The sequence below is a fragment of the Furipterus horrens genome, unplaced genomic scaffold, assembly GCF_987537825.1.
Source record: "Furipterus horrens unplaced genomic scaffold, mFurHor1.1.pri manual_scaffold_12, whole genome shotgun sequence".
Classification (NCBI taxonomy): domain Eukaryota; kingdom Metazoa; phylum Chordata; class Mammalia; order Chiroptera; family Furipteridae; genus Furipterus; species Furipterus horrens.
The window spans coordinates 17043955-17057981 of record NW_028327182.1 but is presented as its reverse complement, the minus strand read 5'-3'; positions in this window follow the sequence as shown (position 1 = coordinate 17057981).

Genomic DNA, 14027 nt, shown 5'->3' with positions numbered 1-14027 from the left:
AATATTCTACCATTCATGAACACTTGGTTTGCTGCTATGAACATTCTTGTACATGAACTCTGGTACATATATTTTCATTTCCATGGAGTATATATGTAGGGGTGGGATTGCTGGGTCATTCGATGTACACATATTTTAATATGAATATATAGCTTTAGTAGATTCTGCCTAATAGTTTTCTAATGTGGAACAAAGTACAGTATTCCCTCACTTATCGCGGGTATTATATTCTAGACCCCCCACCCCCGCGAAGTAGGAACCTTACATTTATTCTACACTCTTAAACTATGTAACTTTAACAACATACATATACAGTACCACAAAATCCTGCAATATAAGCGAAAAATCTGCGATGAATAATTAAATATAATATCTTTTAAAATCCCGCAATACAGTGAAGCCACAACAAGTGAACCGCGATATAGAGAGGGACTACTGTACTTTTTATACATTAAAAAATCTCTATGCCCTGTAAAATTTTGTTTTAGGTTACAAAAAAAAAAAGGAGAAGGCAAAGAAGGAAAGGAGAAAGGAAGAAAGGGAGGAAGGGAGGAAGGAAGAAGGAAAGAGAAAGAAAAAGAAAGAAAGAAAGAAAGAAAGAAAGAAAGAAAGAAAGAAAGAAAGAAGGAAGGAAGGAAGGAAGGAAGGAAGGAAGGAAGGAAGGAAGGAAGGAAGGAAGGAAGGAAGGAAGGAAGGAAGGAAGGAAGGAAGGAAGGAAGGAAGAAAGAAAGAAAGGAAGGAAGGAAGGAAGGAAGGAAGGAAGGAAGGAAGGAAGGAAGAAAGAAAGAAAGAAAGAAAGAAAGAAAGAAAGAAAGAAAGAAAGAAAGAAAGAAAGAAAGAAAGAAATTAAATACACACACCACACATATAATTCTTAGATTCTCATCCAGGAAATAATGTGGCCAAGTTGAAACATGAATGTTGATTTCTCCTAAACCTGTCTATGCTTTATATGCCTGATTGTGGAAAGAAAGGAATGGTAGCCATAGCTGCCAACTCTGAGTTCATTAAATATATTAGTGAATGATCAGTTCATTGAGTAGCTTCCCCAAAAGTGTGCTCTGGGCTAAGGCTAGATACATCTGTCCACAAATCCCAATTCTATGTGGCAGACACAGGTCCCATTCTGTATTATTCAGAACATTGTTGGCAGAGGCAAGAACAGCACCAGGTTTAAGAACAGTGGAGTCTGACTGGATTTTGATTCAGCAACCTTAAGTCCTTGAGTTCTGGCGAGGAAGTCATTCAGAACCAAGACTCAAACTATAAGAGAAAATTTATTTAGAAAGCCATAGAGGTAAAAGAAGTGAGCTGTAGAAGAAATGGGCTCAGGAAACAAGCTATAGAGGTGAAAGAAGGATCCTTGGAACTTAGGAAAAAGAGAGAGGCAAGAAAAATGGGGGGGGGGGGAGGAAAGGCATGGGCATGCCACCAGAAGAGTGAGCTGGGTCATCTGTTCTAAGGGCTTTTAAGGGCAGGGATTTGGGGGAATGTCCCAGGGGAGGATCTCAATAAGGTATTCATCGGCTTTGCCGGTGTGTCCTTTTAGGATTATGGTCTTCACTCATTGGTTGGAGCCAGGGCAGGGGTTCATTAGTCAATGCAGCTGATCCTGAGGTCAGCTGTGGTATCATTTGCCTGATGTTGCTGCTTTTCTGAGCCTGGATGTATTTGATGCAGGTCAGAACCTCAATGTCCTTGGGGCTTAATGCTTAAGAGCTATTTTCTGGCCCACTTACTTGTTCCAAACAGTATGGCCAGCAATATACTAGGGGAGGAAAGGTCACCCTGAGGGTGAGGTCTTTGTTTTCCCAGTTTTGGCCATTGCTAGGCACCTGGGGCATTACACCCTGGTGACCTTCTGTACCTGGTCCATCGTCCTTGCTCTGCTCGTGTCTGTCCAACAGCTTACCACACATGAACCATGTTTTTATTTCCCGGAAATGTCTGATTTTATCATTTTAGAACAGTTGATGCCTGGGCAACACTGTTAGCCAATCATCGCACCAATAAGGCTCATCTGCGGCCAAAATGGCTACATGCAGCTTAAGAAGAAATCCATTTGCTAACCTCATCTCCCAGGCATGGCGACACAACTCAGAACATCGGCAACCAAACACTCTGAACTACATTAAAGTCTGTCAGGGAAACAGATGTTAACAGCTCACCGGGAGGAGGAGTTGAGATCTGGATCTCTTCCCTCCAAGAAGATGCCTGGTCTGAGAACTTCTCCACTGTTCCCCAGAAACCATCAGGATCCACAGAGTAAATTTTTTCTTTTTTTTCTTTTTGTTGTTGTTGTGGGGGGGAACTTATATTAAAAACATAGTCTTCACCTGCTCGTACAGTCAGCTTGATCCTCCCTGGGCTCCGTATAAGCTTTCTTCTGATGACTGACTCCTCTGGTTCACCTGACCACCTCTAGCCCCACCCCCATTGGCCCACTCGCATATGTTGTGCCTTAGCTTTTGGCTGCATTAATGACCAGGTGTCATAATTTCATCCTAGGGCAAAGACGGGTCTTCTAAGACCTCTATGTCTTCATTCTCACTGTTTTTTTCCCATGGGTTCCAGGTTTCTGTATCCATTTCAGCTTCATGACTCTTGCCCATATCCTGTGCCTCTGAATTTTTTTTCCTCCCAATTCTATAAAGCAGCAAGATAAGGTTTATATTTTGCCATCTTATTCTTCAGTCTTCTTGGCCAAGTCAGTAGCCAAGAGGGAGGTGCATAAGCATAAGTCCTTTCCTGTCTGGAGTTCCCCTGCTCACTTCCTAACTTTAACCTCAGCCTTTAAAAGGGTAGGTGGCCAACCCACCTACCCATAAAAGCGGTCAGCCCACGGTGGCAACCATGCACACACTCCCTTACCCCAGCGGATAAGACAGCACTCAGCAAACAAAGGCTCCAGCCCAGATGGAGTTTTCTGGGGTCTCAGGAGTCACACGGTATGCCACAGCATCTAATGCATGGCCTGCTCAGGATTTCCCCCATGGAAACTCCTTTTCCCTTTCCCATTGCTCTGTCTCCTGGCTGGCTTGCCAATTCTTAGGAAAATTTCCTGGGACCCGAAGACCAAAGAGACTAATAACTTCAGAATTACCTCAAGAGTTGATTAAGGGAATGTACCAATAGACTTCAGCGGCAGCAGGACAGCAAATCTCTTCATTGAAAGAGAAAGAGGGTCACATGTGTATACATAGTCAAGCAGCCTGAGCTAATACAGGTGACTTATAGCCACATGGCATGTGCTTCTTAAGAGCTGTATAACGTAAGGCAGTAACAACATAATGGGCCCACTTTTCTGTGCAAAAACATTCCTTTCAGGTGCTATGGGCAGCCCCTCCAACAGTGAACTGGGTGTCAGTTGCTTGGAAGGGTGGTGTTGGTCACATTAAGTACCAGGAATCATTTTGTATAACAAATACCTAAACTATCTTTCTACACCACACAAATTTGTATTCATCCTTTAACACTCAGCTCAGATGTGATTTCTGTGAAACCTGCAGCAACTCCTTGAGATAAAGTTAGTCATTTCATTTTTTAAGCTTCACAAGACCGTTAAAGCATTTAATGGTTTGTATTAGAATTACCTGCTAGAACACCTGCCCTTCCCCACTGGGTCTTGATGTCCACAAGAGCAAAGACAGTCTATGTCTTTGTACCCCCTATTTCATTTCAATTCAACAAATATTCAACACCCAGAACTGTGTCAATTTCAAAGTTGGTACTTAATAAATATTTCATGAAAGGATGAAAGAGTGAGAAGAGATAAATTTACATTATTTTAAAACTCCTTCATAAAAATTCAAGCAGAGCCCTGGCTGGGTAGCTCACTTGGTTGGAGTATCATCTCAGTACATAAGGTTGTGGTTTTGATCCCTGGTCAGGACACATACAAGAATCAACCAATGAATGCATAAATAAGTGGAACACCAAATTGATGTTTCTCTCTCTCAATCCTTTCTTTTCTCTCTAAAATCAATCAAGCAATCAATCTATATGTGTGTGTGTGTGTGTGTGTGTGTGTGTATTTAATTTTCAAAAACAAACTGTTCAGGCAGAAATTCCTTTTTTTACTCTTATACCCAAAAGAAAAAAGAGTTTTTCCAAGAGTCATACTTAAATCAGCAAGCCTCAGCTTTGTTTCTCCAGTTTGTTTTGTGTTCATACACTTAAATTCAAATGATGAATAACGTGAATTACATGGCATAGCACAAGTGACCTTGGATGTAATCTAGTCTAGGGAGACAGCTAATATATGGCACTGCTGGGGCTGCTCTTCACCTCCTGCACCCATAGCAGACAGTACTAATCGATCATAGCACTCCTTCTCATTAAACCCGGACTCAGCCTTACAATTCTCAACTCAGCACTTAGCAGGCTGCTTTCTGGAGTGGGTGGTCATGATGAATCCTGCTTGTCACCTGATCTAGTTCATTTTCTCTTGTTACAGGTAAACAATGTAAGGTGCCGAGAGGTTGAATAACTTTGCCTAGGTCGCAGAGCTAATTAGTAGTAGAACCTGAACTAGAACCCTGGTCACCTAAGGCTCTTTCTACTAGAATACGCTTTTTATTTCTGTAGCTGGTTAATAGAAATGAATACATCATAGAACATGTTAGTTTTGGTCATTCTATATGTGTGTTATATACCATATACAATAGTTTAGAACCTTCACTATTTCTCAACCAACAGTGTGAGCAGACCAGTGTATCATAAAGACCTCATTGGTGTGTCATGACAAGCCACTATTCCCTTAAAGTCATGCTGGCATAATTTTTCAAAAACTGACTGCAGCTTGGTCCCGCATTCTGGGGCAAACATATGTTTGTTTGTTTCTTTTAATCAAAAGTGCGGTGCCTTTAAAAGTTTGCAATAAAAAATAATAAAACACAAAAAAAATGCAATAAAAAAAACAGTGATCAGTTTAATTGTTTGGTATCTTATAACTAGCTTCTTAGAATATTAAAAATGTGTTTGAGGAAGATAGCTATGGAAATTAGATTATAAGCAAGACTGATCATTTATATTTTCAATAGGTTGCTCAGTTAGTAATTTTATTAACTTTTTATGTATATCTACATTATCCTCTTCCATCCAGGTCCACGTGGGTGTCAGGGAGGATCCCAGAATTGTCTTAATAGTGTGTGTATATATATATATATATAATTTTAAGATTTTATTTATTTTTAGAAAGCGGAGAAGGGAGGGAGAAAGAGAGGGAGAGAAACATTGATGTGGGAAAGACACATTGATCAGTTAGTTACCTCTCACATGCCCCATGCCAGGCACCTGGCCCACAACCCAGGCATGTGCCCTATGAACTGAACCAGTGACCTTTTGGTTCACAGTCTAGCACTCAATCCACTGAGCCACACCAGCCAGGGCTATTTTTTATATTTTTAATAGTATTTTTTTTTAATGCTCAAATGCTTTAGGTATCTATCTTTATTACATGCAAATGCTTATGTGTAAAAAAGAATGCATGTAACAGAAAAAAAGAAATATATTAAGTAGTGTAAGATACTGTTTTCTTTTCCAGCACATAAACTTAAAATTCTCCTAAAGGGTAGACTTGTTCCATCCCCGTGGGCCAGCAGAGGCATAAGAAAGAAACAGAGAAAGTTGAAATAAATTAAAATCTCAGATTTCTCAGCCTCTTTTTCTTTGAGTAGCAAACTGAAAAATACTCTCAAAGACTCAACACCCAAGATACCTCATTACCAGAAACAGAAAGGCAAATGAGAAGGGAGGAAAGAAAAGGAAGCCCACAGCTTGAGAACAGATAATAGAAGGCCAACAAAGTTCTTGGACATGGAATCACACAAAGGTCAGCCATTTGAGGATAAGAAATGAAATAAACTATTAGCGAATAACAATGATAGCCTTTGGTGGGGGGTAGGGGAGTCTGATTTTTGTTGACCAAGAGAAAGTAGTTGCAACCGACCCTGGCTGTTATTTGAGTAACATATGTCTGTTGACTTCAATGCATGACTTACAAGTGTAGCAGATTTATGACAGTGATCCTGCAGCATGCCTCTTTGGAGAACTGGGGTATCAAAGGAAAGCATTCACAATCCTCTTCTTCCAACAATCCTGGGAGAAATGGTGACAGCACCTACTGCCTCTCAGACCCAATCCAACCCTTCTGTATTTTGCTGTGTAATGCAAGCTACATTCCCCAGACTAAAGGCCAGTGGGAGGTGCTGTTGGGAGACTGGAAGGGGAAAGAAAGTGAAAAGATGTTCCTACTTCCAGTTCTTGTGTGCATCCTTCCAACATCTTTTATCACTTCCAGAATTAGCTGTGTGATCCCTCAGAAGTCCGAACAGCCCCTGTGTGTTGGTCCCTTTTCCATGACAACTCTGTTTCCTTCTCTTCTTTGCTCTTGAGAGAGCAATAACCATCTCCATCTCTTTCAAGCTGTTGTTAACTAATACTTCATTACCCATTTTCATAAAATGTTATATGAGTTTATCACTGGGAGACAAGGCAACACAGCTACGTGCTTTGCTACCTGTGTGTGAACTGAATAAAAGAGGCACAGGGATCAATCACAGGAGAATTTTTATTTTATTTTATTTACTTATTTTTAGAGAGAGGGGAAGGGAGGGAGAAAGGGAGAGAAACATCAATGTGTGGTTGCCTCTCGCATGCCCCCAACTGGGGACCTGGCCCACAACCCAGGCCTGTGCGGGAATTGAACTGGCCACCCTTTGGTTTGCAGGCCGGTTCTCAATCCACTGAGTCACATTAGCCAGGGCACACAAGAGACTTTGAAAGAAGCAATGTGATGGTTCACTGATCCTGATACTCATCTCTTATTTACGCAGTGATTTGTAGACTTAAGAACTAGTGGTGCAGTTTGCACTGGAAACAATTAATCACAGTTAATACACCATGGTAATTGATTTTGATTCATGGCATTGGGGGACTGGGTGATAAGTAAAATTCGTGCACATAGAAATGGTCTAAAGCAAAGACTGCCTATAGTTATTTGTATCTCCAGTTCTTGCAACTGTTGGGGTTCACCATCTTTAATATTCCCTCTTTGCATGCTAATGTCCCTACTCAGTAATCTCATTCATACATACAAATGACATATATCTGCATTCCAGACTTCTCTCCTGACTACAGGACATTTTGATTTTGCTATCCCACAAGGCCCTAAAGCTCAACATGTCAGAAATGAACTTCTTTTCTTATCCTACAACCCTGCTCCTACTCCCACATGTCCCATCACAGAGCATGACATGACCATCAACCGTGTTGCTCAGCCCAACAACCTGGAGTTTCTTTGCCTTTATGTCCAATGTCCTCCCTGCCTGCAAGTCATCCTCCTCGCCACTGCAAAATGATCTATAGTCAAAAATGAAGTGTCGTCATTGCACATCCCCTGGCCTCATCCTAGTCTTCCTTCCACCCCATCTCCTTTTCTCTTCCAAACTTTCAAACCTTCCAGTGCCCCCAACAACTCAGGATGAGGTTCCAAGTTCTTGCAATGTTCTGAACCTTGTTTCTTTCAAGACTACAGCTGCCTAGCCTCTATTTTTCTTAAAACTCTTCCCCCCACCGCCCCACCAAACAACATTTTTATTTGAAAGGAACCTTGCCAGATAAAGAAAACACACACAGTGTTTTTTGCACATCCCTGCCTGTATGTATTTTTTCTTTTGTATTTCTGACCAACCTGATATTATAACTTTTACTTTGTAGAAAGTTTAAAATCATTTTTTGGTAACTTATTCACCTTCCTGTCTGGAGGTAGAGTGAATTTTCTCATTTTCCAGCCAGTCTTAGTGTAGCAGAAACAGTCAGAGGTGCTGCTGTACCTTTAGGTGCCGGAGGCAAGGGCAGCATTGGAGCAGGTGGGCTGAGCCAATAAAATACAGCTGTGAAACAGGAAACTGGAGAGCAGTTGCCCCAGGCTGCCCTGTGCTGGAGCCCATGCTCTTCTGTGAAACCCAGCCATGGTCTGGTTTCCTACCCGACTTCGTCCTGGGCTTGAGTTGTTGGACCTTTCTCACTCCCTGTTGGAGCCTCCCTTGGCCCACGCTGAACACTGTCTTCCATGTGGAGGAGAGAGCCATCACGGAGCTTACTCCTGCTTCTTGCCCTGCCGGCTGCTGTGCTGGTTAGGCTTATGGCATGAATAGCATCACTCTTAGAAAGATGTGTCCTCCTCTTAAAACTCTTTACATTCTAATTACTTCATGCTCCTTGCCATTTCTCTGAGTACTGTACTTATTTTCATTAACTGGTATTTATATGGGAACACACACACACACACACACACACCCTTAGAGATTAGGGAAGAGAGTGCATAGAGCAGAGAAGACTTATGGAAGGAATGGCAAGATGTTTGTTTACCCACTGGCTTGAGAAGCTTAGAGCAGGAAATAGGAGCTCTCTTCCAAAGACAGGTTCTGAGCAGATGGTATATTGCATCCCAGGTACAATGACTGACAGACTTGAAGAAGGGCTACTGACTTCCTGAGACCACAGGACAGCTTTGGTGCCCTGAGGGTGTGGTGTGGTAGGGGAGAGGGGCGCTGTGGGGGATGGATGTGTCTGGTAAAGTAGTGTTTTAACAGAGGCCGCTATGATTGGCAGTAGAGACTATGCAGAATGGTCCAGATGAATCTGGTATGCAAGAATGTAAGGAGACTAGTTAAGCCAAATAGGGGATTCTCAGGCACAATTGGGATGGTAAAGTGGAGGGGGAGGTGCTATTTAGCAGTTATACAGGTGAGGGTATACAACAACTGATTTTGGAAAACAAACTGAAACCATCTGATAGGAAATCTTTGAATGCCACTACCAAACCTAAAAACATAATGCCTTTTTACCCTCTCCTTGCCTCCAGTTACAATGGAGGACTTGTCTCTGTAACTCACAGCAGTCCTTTTAATTGTGCTTTGGATCCATTCTCATCCCATGCTTTTGGTCATCTTAAACTTTTTTTTTTTACTCCTTAGCCTATTCATTCTGTTCTTATATCCCTCCTTAAAACAAACAAAATAAGACAAACAAAAATCCACTTCCGAGTCATCAGTGCCTTCCTTATCCAAAAATCCAGTGGACATTTTCTGGATATTTTCACATTTCATCTTACTTTACCTTGTAAATATTCGATGTTATTATTCCTTTCTTCCTAAAACAACTTCTTTTGGTTTTATTTTAACCTTAGCCTCCACTTATAACTCCCATTCCTGGTTATGTCCTTGGCTGCCCCTTCTAATCTTTCTTTGCAAAAACTGCCTACATTACCTGGATTCAATGTACATTTCCTCATTCTTATATTTGATCTCTAGGAATCTCATCCTCACCCATAGATGAAAACTTCTCTAGTAAATAATTCTAAAATAGTGTATCTCCATATTGCAGCCATACTGGGCTTCTTTCTATTCTTTAAATGCGCCACATCGGGTTCCTCTATAGTACTTTTGCACAAAACTTCATTCCCTCAAGAAAATGCTCCCCATTAGTAAACTCCTGCCCAGCTTTCAGATCTCAACTGAAGATCACTTTTCATGGGGGGTCCTTCTTGACATAATAGGTTTTATATCTCCCTTAGAAATCAATTGCTCCTCCAGAACATTTAATTTATAATTGTGCTTTTGTTCTAAGCTTCCTTCCCCTTTTGGACTATTTCAGCCCTACTGAACTATGGTAAAGGGCAGGTAGAGCAAGGTAAGCATCCGTTGTATTAATCGTCACCCACCTTTTCATAGGTAGGTGAACTCTGCCATTTTTTGGTCTGAAGTCCCTTTTAGGCACAATGCTGATGGAAAAAAATGAGTCACCATGTATGTAAGACTACTGGCACTGGTTGTAGTGTAACCAGTGGAAGAAGTAAATGCGGTATTTTCAGAAATTCTCAGGCGTGCAAACTCCATTTACTCTTCTATACCTCCAATACTTGCTCTCAGGAGCTCATTCTTTTTGGCGAGCGCACATTCTTCCAAGACATTTCCCGAGACCGGATGGAACTCGGCAGATGTTCCTCTCCCTTTACTTAAATTAAATCTTTTATTTTGAAATAATTTAAATTCACATGCCATTGTAAGAAAGAATAGCCTTTACCAAATTTCCCCCAATGGTAATACCTTATAAAACTGTCCTACAATATCACAACCAGCTTACTGATGTTGAGAGCCAAGTTACATATTTCCATCACCATAAAAATTCGTCATGCTGACCTTTTATAGTCACTCACACTCACTTCTCTCCCACCCCACCTCCTCCAAAATCCTTGGCAACAACTAATCTCTTTCTCATCTTTATAATTTTGTTATTTGAAGCATGTTATATAAATGGAATCACAGGTGCTTTTTAGGACTGGCTTTTTTTCACTTACAATAATCTCTGAAATTCATCCAGAGTGGCATGCATCAATAGCTGTTGTTTCTTTTTACTGCTAATACTTCATGGAATATATCAGTTTAACCATTCACCCATTGAAAGACATGTGGATTATTTCCAGTTCTTCACTATAATGAATAAAGCTCCTATGAACATTTGTGTGTAAGTATTTGTGTGAAGAGAATTTAAATGCCCAAGAGTATAATGGCTGGTTCATTGGATATCTGCATATTTAGCTATTTAAGAAACTACCACATTGTCTTCCAGGGTGGCTTATACAACTACCACAGCTTTCCAGAGAAACATTCCCAATAGCAGTGTTTGAGTGATCGTTTCTCTGTATCCTTGCCAGAATTTGGTGTCACTAATTTTTCTTCCGTCATTCTGATAGAAATGTACTTGTATCTCATTGCAATTTTTAATTTCCATTTCCCTAGTGGTGAAGGATGTTGAATATCTTTCATGTGCTTTTTTTTTTTTTTTTTTTTGCCATCTAAATATTATCTTTGGTGAAATGCCTCTTTGTCTTTTGCCCATGGACTGTTTGCTTTTTTATTGTTGAGCTTCAGTTATATATATTCAAGATACCAGTGCCCACACATATTGGTGCTTTGCCATTATTTTCTCCCACTTTGTGGCTTGACTTTTCATCCTCTAACAGATTCTTTCACAGAGCAATAATTTTAAGTTTCAATGAAGTCCAATTTATCATGCTTTTATGAATCATGTTTTTGGTGTCAAATCAAAGAACTTTTTGCCTAGATCTAGTCCTAAATCTCAAAGATTTTTTTTCCTAAAATTTTACAGTCCTACATTTGTCCACAATCCATTGAGTTCATCGTTGTTAAGGTGTGAGGCTTCGGTCAGTTTTTTTTTTCTTTTTCTTTTAATAATATCCAACTGATCCAGAATCATTTGTTGAAAAGGCTGTAGTTCTTCAATTGCTTTTCACCTGATCAAAATTCAGTTTGGCATATGTGTGTAGGTCTATTTCTGAGATCTGTATTCTGTTCCATTGATCTATGTGTCTATCCCTGAAAATCCCTTTATCAAGAAGAGTTTGGTTACTGTAGCTATAAATGTCTTGAAATTGGATAGACTGATTTTTATCATTTTCATTTTTTTTCAAAATTGTTATACTTCTTTTGCCTTTTCATGTAAATTTTAGGATAATTTTTTATCTACAAAAAAAAAAAAAAACGTCGATTTTGATACATACATATACTATGTTGGATTTTTCCAGCCCATGAACATGTCTCTCCAACTATTTGGGTCTCCTTTAACTTCCTTTATTAGCACTTTGTAGTTTTCAGCATACAAGTCCTGGACACGGTTTGATTTACACCTAAGTATGTCATTTTTTCCATCAGTGGTTGTAATTGGCGTTGTATTTTTTTTTTTTTTCAGTCTCCAAGTGTTCCATGCCAGTATATAGAAATACAATAGATTTTTGTATGTTTATGCTTTGTGGAAAGCCACAGCTGCAAATGCACACAGGAGGGGCCTAAGTGTTCACATCTGGAAAATTCCCAAGTCCAGCTGGGCAAGCCACAGGTAGGTTCACAGGTATAACACAGCAAGTATCTTGAAACAATAAACCTGGATATTAAGCCTGAATGGTGTGACTTATGGCTTCATGTGAGAATACACATTGTGCTGAGGTGCTCTTGTGGCAGGTAAATGGGTGTTCTTGGGTTGGGTGACGAGTACTTTGGAACTCACTCAGGCTGCTATCATCATCCCTACCTTGAGTGCTTCCCATGAGGAACACAAGCTATCCCAAATAAAGGTGCTCTTGGCTGCAAGCATTTCTATGAAATTTTCATGTCTTTTGATGCTTGATAAAACTTATCTATTGAGGAAAAATAAAAACAAAAACAGAAACATACTTGCTCCCATGATGCTTTCAATCAGAACTTGCACAAATGCAGGACTAAATCTGTAATCCATCTTTGTCTTCCCAGTCTGGGCACCTTAGATGGCTCTATTCTTAACAAAATTTAAAAATCCTACTCCTTTGGGTTAACTAAAGAATGGTTGGTTAGGATTAATTACATTTTTAACATGTAGTTTTCATCTATGTATTATAAGTATGACGTGTGAGGGTTATGACAATCATATCAGTACTCAAGAATATTTTTGTCACATCATCTATTTGGTTTTTATTTACATTCTTGCCTCATTCACATGGCAACTGCTAAGCACGAGAGGTTCTTTCTTACCATTCCTTAATTTTCTGTGAATAGTGACTTGAAAAAAAAAAAAAAAAAAAAGAGTAAAACTGGCATATTACCTATTAGACTTATCACAAAAAACAAACCAACAGAAAAACTGAACGGACCAATGGATTCAGTGCCGGCCTGTGAACCACAGGGTCACCTGTTCGATTCCCAGTCAGGGCACATTCCTGGGTTACGAGCCAGGTCCCGGGTTAGGGGGCATGAGAGGCAACCAGACATTGGTGTTTCTCTCCTCTTTCTCCCTCCCTTCCCCTCTAGACATAAATAAATAAAAACTTTTTAAAAGAAAAAAGTACTGAATTTCAATCAGAATCATGACCCTCATTATCACTGAACACAAAATGTATTCTTGCATACTTCAATAATGGATTTTAAATTTATAAGTGAATCAAAGATTGAAAACTTAAAGAAAACTGCCATGACATTTGCAAACTCTCAAACACTGGAATTAATGTAATACTATGTTTTATATTAGCTAAAACATGACTATTACATGGATTGCTCGGGAAAATGTTCGGTTTGCAAGAATTTTCATTCTTCCCAATAAAATTATCTTTGTTCGAAGTGGAATTTTCTATTTATGACATAGAAGGGAAATACATGGAAGTCACTATCTTCCCATTTCTATATTCTTCTTTCATAGCTATTTCATGCTGAGTTTCAGTAACAAATATTCATAAACCTGATGGGGTAAATATATTTGGCTGAAGGAAAGCAGTTTGGAGAGTTAACTTTTTTAAAAAGGGGGTGTTTGTTGTTGCTATGAATTACTTGGCATCTCTTTGTGTATTCTTATAATGGATGTGGTGCTAAGAAATGGAATCCCCATCCTGATTCTGCCATTTTTATTTTATAAAGATTACCTGCCTTACCTTTCAATAGACTAGTTATGATTACAATAATTCTTGAAAATTTATGAAATGCAATAAAAAATTATAAAAATCTATAATCCCAGGAAGGCTGCAATAGTATACAAAACCCTCGCAACTCTATGTTGTGGCAATCAATAATAACTGTCACTACCGCATCAGAACTACTGTATTAGGCATAACTTGGTTCATGTTGTGATTACAGAATAAATCCAGTAAAGTCCTAACATGTGCAAATAAAACTGAATTTATCCTGTTCTCCAAAACTCAAAGTCATCAAAGTATCTAAGTGTTTATTCTTATCTGCTTTGTAAAAGATCAAATTCAAAATGCTATCACGTTTCAAAAACAAATGTACTTGTACCCACAGTTCTAAGAGCATATTTCAAAAGAATAACCAAAGATGTTCAAGGATACAGCATCATTTATATTAAAATTAAAAAATGGAAATGTCCTAAGTGCCCAAAATGAGAAATTATTCAATACATTATGATTCTTCTACAAGTGGAGGGGCTTTAAAAATGGTATAAATCTGTTATTATAAATGAAA